General features: G+C 36.0%; 1 long non-coding RNA gene across 1 annotated transcript; it reads left to right on the top strand.

Annotated features, from left to right (window-relative positions):
- Positions 1-7560: 7560 nt before the first annotated feature.
- LOC113093531 (uncharacterized) lies at positions 7561-8367 on the top strand. Its single transcript, XR_003287741.1, has 2 exons — positions 7561-7791; positions 8035-8367. It is a non-coding gene; the product is annotated as an uncharacterized LOC113093531 (long non-coding RNA).
- Positions 8368-8488: the final 121 nt, after the last annotated feature.

The raw sequence follows: 8488 nt of genomic DNA, 5'->3' as shown, positions 1-8488 counted from the left end.
AAGTTTGCACGGCCGTCATCAGATTTGGAAGTTGCTCAAAAGGCTCGTTCGCGGTTGTGGCTTCAGTCGAATTCAATGAGGCGCAGTGGTTTATGGGATGAGTAGTTCCTGCGCTCGAAATGAAAATATGTACACAATCTTGTACCTTTGACTTTTTTTGGATTTTCTCTTAATTTTTTCCCTCAAAATTATATGTTATATACTTATGAGTTCAGCCGTAGCTGATTATCCTCACACATGCTCTAAAACTCTTTAGATACGGATTTTTCCGAATGTCAATGGGAGAAATGAATGGGAAATTTACTTCCGGCACCAGAGCTCTCTCGGGCTGTGGGTGGGACTGTGATGCTCTATTGTCTAGCGGACCCTCAAATTGTTTGTCACAGGAATCTTGCTGCCTCACGTGTAGTTAGGACACGTTGTTAGGCTGGCCACACACCAATAAGGGATAGCTGAAAATGAAAATTCTGTCATTATTTACTGACCCTCATGTCGTTCCAAACCCGTAAGACCTTCGTTCATCATCGGACATGCAAATTAAGATTTCAAATTCATATCTATATTCATGATTTAAGATTTAATATAAGATTTATGCACAAGTTTGGGATCCACTCTGAGGCTGAATAATAATTAGCTCTCTTTAAGATTTTTTTTAGTGATATGGCAGTCATTTTTTAGAGAAAGCTGGACAATGTGATGTTTTTCAGACAAAAAATCATAATGTAGCAGTTTTGAGGTTTACGAAATAAAATCAAATGTACAAAATATAGAGTGCAAAAGTTTGGCCACCCCTTAAATTGTGGTGATTTGAATACCTGTAGTCACTTAATGCTGATTGATTGCAACTCAAAATTGATTTAAATTGCTCAGCGAACATTAGACTGAAAACGGTGTGACAGGCCGAAGCGAGGAACATGGTTGCGCCCGAGGTGGGGACTGAGGTGCGTTCTGGGTTGATGCACCGACTTACGGTAATGGGAGGATGTGACGTAGCAGAAACGAGTGAGAGTGAGATGGAGAAGGAGGAAGCGGGAGAAACAAATCGTGGATGGGAGAAAGTTATTTCTAGGAAAAAACAAAAGAGAAGAAGATCTAATAGTGATAATAGTTTAAATGCTAAATCTCTGAAGTCAGGTGAGGATAACACTGGAGGAAATGTAAGACAACAGGAAGAAATAAAGGTAAAACTACAGTTTGATTCGCTATGTTCTTTGAATCCATTGAAGCTATCAAAAGCGTTATACAACGCTGTAGGAACTGTGTCAGTTAAGCCATTAAGAGACGGAGGTTTAATCATTACATGTGTTGATAACAGACAAAAGGACCTTTTGATTAAAATGACGATCTTGGAGGGGAAAAAGATCAAGTGTGGATTATGGGAGAAGAAAAGAATAGTGCAGGGAGTGATCACAGGGGTCCCAACTGAGTTGACTAATGATGAGATTATGAGTAATGTGACTGGAGCTAAGGTAGAAAGAGTGAAGAGGTTAATGTATAATAAAAACGGGATTAAAAAGGAGAGTTTATCCATACTGTTATCCATGAGAGAGGAGACGTTACCGACAAGAGTTAGGGTAGGATATATGAGCTACCAAGTACGTGAGTACATCCCACCCCCACTCAGATGCTTTAAATGTCAAAAATATGGGCATATAGCAGCAGTATGTAGAGGAAAAGCCAGGTGTGGCAAGTGTGGAGGGGAGGACCATGAGTATGGTAAATGTAAGCAAGGTGTTAAAGTTAAATGCTGTAATTGTGGAGGAGAGCACAGTGCTGCGTACAAAGGGTGTGAGATGCACAAACGCGCAGTAGAGGTTCAGAGAATTAAAGTAGAGGAAAAGGTAACATATGCCGAAGCAATTAAACAAGTTAAAGGAAAAAAAGAAGCAGAGTTAACAGCAGGAGTTGGTCCCGGAATATCTGGACAGAATCAGCAATGGTACTCTCAGGAAATTAGACAGACCAGAAAAGAGGTTAAGTCAAAATATATTGCAGTGGACAATGTAAAGTTTATAGCCTTCATAGCAGAAGTTATCAATTGCTCTGCTCAAACAACAAGCAAAACTGAGAAAATCAAAATCATAATAAAAGCAGCGCAGAAATACATTGGTGTGGGGGAAATAACTATAGATAGCATCAATGATTTACTACTAGCCGAAGTTGGACGAGAGGAGTCACAAACATTATGACTCTGTCCATTCTTCAGTGGAATGCCAGAAGCGTAATTGCTAATGGTCAGGAGCTAAAGAATTTTATTGAGGAATTAGAAGTCAAACCCAATATTATTTGTATACAGGAGACATGGTTAAAACCAACACTAGATTTCATTATATATGGATATACAGTAGTGCGCAAAGACAGGGACACTACAGGAGGTGGAGTGGCTACATTTATTCAACAGGGGATAAATTATAGAAATATTGAATTGAATGTGCTGGTAGATGTAGAAGTAGTCCTGGTGGATATATGGATAGGTAGAACTAAGATTAAAATCATCAACTTTTATAATCCTTGTAAAAAAATCGTGAGAGAAATGCTAGATGGGATGTATGAGGGCGAAAATGGAAAGGTAATATTATGTGGAGATTTTAATGCTCACAACACTCTGTGGGGAGGAACAAAAGTGGATGAAAATGGAAGTACTATTGAGGAATTTATGGATGACAATAAATTAATATGTTTAAATGATGGAAGATGTACTAGATTTGATGCATATCATGGGACAGAATCTGCGTTAGATCTTACGATAGTATCTGATCAGATAGCAGGGGTTAGTCAGTGGGAGGTTAAGGAAAGCTTTCTTGGCAGCGATCATTATGTTATCTGGTTAAGTGTTGGGAATCAAAAATTGTGTCTAGAAGATAACTGGTTTTCAAGATGGAAAATGAGAGAATCAAATTGGGGGTTGTATAGTTATAAAGTGAATGGTAAGATGATGGAGATAATATCAGATAGGAGTTGTGATGTTGATTAATTAAACTCAAAAATAACAAATGTATTGTGTGAGGCAGCGGAAGAGGTTATTGGTAAATCTTCTGGAATGAGGAAAAGGAAAATGGTACCTTGGTGGTCAGATGAATGCAAGGAAGCAGTAAAATTCAGAAATAAAGCCTTCAGAAATGTAAAGTCAAACCATTCATATACAAATTTAATAGAATTTAAAAGAGCACAGGCAAAGGTTAAACAAGTTGTAAGAGAGGCAAAAAGGAAATATTGATGTGAATTTTGTGGTAAGATTGGGGCAGAAGTTAAAGTGGGTGATGTTTGGAGCATGATTAGAAAAATGGGAGGAATGAGAAGGGAATTCTCTATACCTGTGATTAAAAATAATGAAGTTGAGGCAGTGACTAATCAGGAGAAAGCTGAGATGCTTGCTAAAGGGTTTGTCAAGGTTCATAGCTCAAAAAACTTAACAGATGGAGAAGTATCATGGAGGGTTAAAGTAATGGAGGAAAATAAAGGATTACTAGGGAAAAAGGTAGATAGTGAGAGCGTACTTGATAAGGAGTTTACTTTATTTGAGCTTAAGAGAGCATTAAATGGGGTCAAGAATACTTCACCAGGGAAGGATGGTATATGCTACAAAATGATTAAGGAGATAGATGATGTAGCCAAATGTGTAATTCTAAAACTTTATAACAAGATCTGGGAGCAAGGTAAATTACCTTTGTGTTGGAAACACTCTGTAGTGGTTCCTATTGGGAAACCAGGAAAGAACAGGACTGAAGTTAAAAGCTATAGACCAATTGCATTGACGTCGAATTTATGTAAACTAATGGAAAGAATGGTGGTTAGGAGGTTAATGTATGAGGTTGAAAAGAAAGATCTACTGTCTAAACATCAGAGCGGGTTCCGCAGTGGTCGAACAACAATGGACCCTGTAGTTTGTTTGGAGAATCTGATAAGGAAAGCACAAAATAATAAAGAAGTAGTTCTGGCTACTTTTTTTGATATAGAAAAAGCATATGATATGCTATGGAAGGAGGGATTATTGATCAAGCTGAATAGGATGAACATAGGTGGGAAGATGTTCAATTGGATTAGGGACTTTTTAAAAGACAGAACAATTGAAGTCAGAGTTGGGGTTAATGTTTCCAAGACATATTCTATAGAAAATGGGACACCTCAGGGCAGTGTGTGTAGTCCAGTGTTTTTCAACCTAATGATTAATGACATATTTGAGTCAATAGAAGATATGAGAATAAACAGAGCATTATATGCTGATGATGGAGCTTTGTGGGTAAGAGGGCGTAATATAGAAAACATTACAGCTAAGATGCAACTAGCTATTAACAAGGTTGAAAAATGGGCATTTGAATGAGGTTTTCATTTATCAGTGGAAAAGACATAAGTTATCTGTTTTTCAAAGAAAAGAAATAACCCTAATGTAGAACTAAAGCTATATGGACAACTATTAAAGCAAGTTAATACTATTAGGTACCTGGGAGTGTGGCTTGATGTTAAATTAACGTTTAAGGAACATATCCAAAAAATGTTGGAAAAATGTAAAAAGGGAAATAATGTATTGAAATGTTTAACAGGGTACAAATGGGGAGCTTCAGGAACATCCCTTAAAAGAATTTATATTGCTTTGATTAGATTAGTATTTGATTATGGATGTATTGTGTACCAATCTGCATCAAAGACACAAATCAAAGAACTGGACAGAATGCAGGCTAAAAGTCTAAGAATATGTAGTGGGGCGTTTAGAACATCTCCTGTACCAGCGCTACAAGTAGAGACAGAAGAAATGCCATTAAACCTCCGGCGCCTGAAATTGTGTATGGCTTATTGGATCAATTTAAAAGGACATAATTCATCACACCCTACTAAGGAAGTCCTAAGTGAGTGTTGGGAATATGGGAGATCGCAGATATGTAGCTTTGGGTGGGATGCCAACAGATTAGCAAATCAGTTAAAGATAGAGGATATACATTGTAGCAAGACCTTGCCTCTGGCAATAACCCCACCTTGGTTGTTTTGTTCTCCCAGGGTAATCATAGAAACAAAAGATATGGTAGGGCAGTATATTGAGAATATGTGTTACAATACTGCAAAAATATATACAGACGCATCAAAGGATTCTGAGGGTAAGACTGGAATTGGGGTGTATATTCCTGAATCAGAGATATATATCAAAAAGCGAACTACTGATCATTTATCTATCTATACTGCGGAGATGGTAGCCATTATCATTGCATTGCAATGGCTATAAGAGGCTAGGCTCCCTAAAGCTGTTATCTGCTCTGATTCTATGTCATCATTAACATCTATTCAGAATGGTGAATCAGGGTGTAGACAGGACCTCCTGAATGAAATCAATCAAATCATGTTTACAATTAATCAACAGGGAACAATAGTGCAGTTTGTATGGGTCCCACCACACAAAGGTATAGAAGGGAATGAACAAGCTGACAAACTTGCAAAAGAGGCAACAAAAGAAGAGGAAATTAAAATAAATGTTCTACTTAGTAAGTCAGAGATAAAGGTAATAATCAAACAAAAAGTGAATGCAATGTGGCAGTCTGAGTGGGATCAGGAGAGAAGGGGTAGACATTTATATAAATTACAACAAGAAATATCAAGGAAAAGGACCAGTTACACAAATAGACAGGAGGAGGTTTGGTTTAACAGATTACGAATAGGACACACTGGTTTAAATAGCAATTTATTTATCATAAAGAAACATCCATCTGGGAATTGTGAGGTTTGTGGAGAGAGAGAAGATGTGGAGCATGTTCTTTTAAGATGTAGAAGGTTTAATAGAGAAAGAGAAATACTGAAAAGGGCAGTTAATACAGCTAAGAAAGTATTCTCCTTGGAAACATTATTGGCAGAGCCCAGGTCAGGAAGCATAAATAGCTCTATAGTAGCATTCATCAAAGATACACAGTTAGCATGTAGGATTTAGGATTTTTTTTTTGCTTTATTCAGTTTCTTTTAAAACCCAAAATGAACTGCACCTCAGTCCAGCAGATGGCGGTAATACACTTTGTTTGTAAACTGCCATAAAACTCAACAGAAGAAGAAGAAGAAGACTGAAAACACAGGTGCAACCAATCATGAAAAGGGGTATTCAAGGTACCTAATTGCTAGTTGTGCTTCTCTACTGGAAAGTAGCAAAATGGGAACCTCAAAAGATCTCCATAAAAACTTAAACTAGGATAATCCACCAATATAAATTAATAGAAGGATAAAAAGAAAGTTATCACAAAGGTTTAAGGTCTCTGTCTACATACTCCTTGTATAACAAAGATGTGGTGGGCTGAGAAAAATATCTAAAAGGCAAAGGCGAAGAATGGTTAGACTGGTCACAGACAAACCTCCAGCCACCTCCAGATACCTTCCTTGGACCGAGTGCGTGGACCTTACGAAGTGAAACGCATTGTTGTTTCCACTTATTACTTAAATTATTAATACAGTACTTATATTATAGTGTTTCTAACAATATATTGCACTTTTTTAATATGACAGTATTTTTATAATATTAAATTAAATATCTACATGTGTACTTTTAAACAATTTAAATACAATTTTATTTAAACAAATTAACTTTTTTATTTGTGCAGCACAGTTGGTTTATGTTGTTTTCTCCTGTCATGTGTACCAATTCATCATAATAGCTGTGTTTCCAATACCCTTCAAATTATAACTAAAACAGCACATGGTCAACAGGAAAACCTGTTCCAGATTGAGTCAGATAGATTATATTTTACCATATTACAGTATTTAAAAAAACCCAGAACGCTCCATATATATTTACATTTATTCATTTAGCAGACACTTTTATCAAAAGTGACTTACAAATGAGGACAATGGAAGCAGTCAAAATCAACAAAAGAGCAATGATATATATAAGTACTATTACAAGTCTCAGTTAGCTTGTAAACGCAGTAAAGGTAACAAAGTTTTTTTTTATTGTATAATAAATAAAAATAAAACCGATAGAATAGAAAACATAGAGCAAGCTAGTGTTAGAGGCCTTATAGATTGGTAAACTCAGCTTTGATCACAGAAATGAATTACATTTTAATGTATATTAATATAGAAAAACTGTTTTAAACGATTTTAAATCGTAATACCATTTCACAAGATAATTTTTTTTTCCTGTTTTTGTTCAAATAAATGCAGACTTGATGAGCAGAAGAAACTCCTGTGAAAAAGATTAAAGGTATTTCTTATGCTCATTCATCCATCTATATATCTATCTACAGGTGCTGGTCATTTAATTAGAATATCATCTAAAAGTTTATTAATTTAACTAATTCCAAGTGAAACTTGTCAATTATATTTATTCCTTAGATACAGACTGATATATTTCAAATGTTTATTTCTTTTAATTTTGATATTTATAACTGACAAATAAGGAAAATCCCAAACTCAGTATCTCAGAAAATTGTCAGGGTGTGATCTCAACAGAGGACTCAGATGATGATGTAACCCTGTCAATTTTGCCCAGTAAACTCCTGAAATGATCTTTAATGCAAACACGTAAAACTAGGGTAAAATGCAATATCTAGTTCGCCACTAGGTGGCAGTGCACAATGAAACGTTCTTCTTCTGCTGTTTTCTGTCATTCGAGCTGCCTTGAAAAAAGCTTGGAAAACGGGAGCCAGAGCAGAAGTAAATATTAAGATTGAAATTGATTTAGAAAACGAAATAAATCCTCGAGGTTGAACTACATTGAAATTTAGACGACACCTGTTGTAAAACGAAGTTATCTCGTTGGTTTACAGTGGATTAAAAAAAACAGTCTGGCTATCTACAATAGCAGTGGATGTTACCACACAGGTAAATTCTGTTGTATATTTTGGTACAATGAAACATGCATTTTGAAAGGAAATAATTTAGTTTGAGTCAAGTATGTTAATTTTGAGTTACTATGCTATTCTGTACTTTTGTTTGTTCCGATTCCATTTGGTTGATTTTAATTTTAAGTTGTATTATTGAACATATGGACTCTTAAATGATGAAAAGATGGAAAAAATGACATTTAGTTGAACATTAATTGATTTTATGCACATTTTTGTGTAGACCGTTTTTTTTAGGCTTCTTCTGGTCACGGATCCCTGGTGTTCTTTCCACCGAAGCTGGATTCCTCTCTTTTTGCCCTGGTGCCTGGTTCCCTGGTCCACTGCCTCAACTAACAGCGCTGCAATGGTTCCATTGGGTGGTTTGATATGGATGCTGAGTATTGAAGGGGTGGTTGGACAGTTAAAATATTTGAGTGCACTCAAGGGTAACAATTTTTTTCTTTGAAGGATTTTCCCTTTTGTTTTGTTTCATGAGATCTCAAAAGTTGTGCCCGATTTGTTAACATCAGTGGTACTAATGCTATGTGAACTGAACTAAATATTGAATGTTGAACAAGGAAATAAGGAAATTAATTTGAATAAGAGCTACATTCAAACTTTAATCTATTGCCCTGTGCTTCTTTTGAAGTGGAATCTGTGAGTCTTTTGACCATATGATTAGTACATAACCAACC

This window comes from Carassius auratus, unplaced genomic scaffold, assembly GCF_003368295.1.
Source record: "Carassius auratus strain Wakin unplaced genomic scaffold, ASM336829v1 scaf_tig00215075, whole genome shotgun sequence".
Taxonomy (NCBI): Eukaryota; Metazoa; Chordata; class Actinopteri; order Cypriniformes; family Cyprinidae; genus Carassius; species Carassius auratus.
The sequence above is the reverse complement of the archived record's forward strand: the minus strand, read 5'-3'. Positions and strand labels throughout refer to the sequence as shown.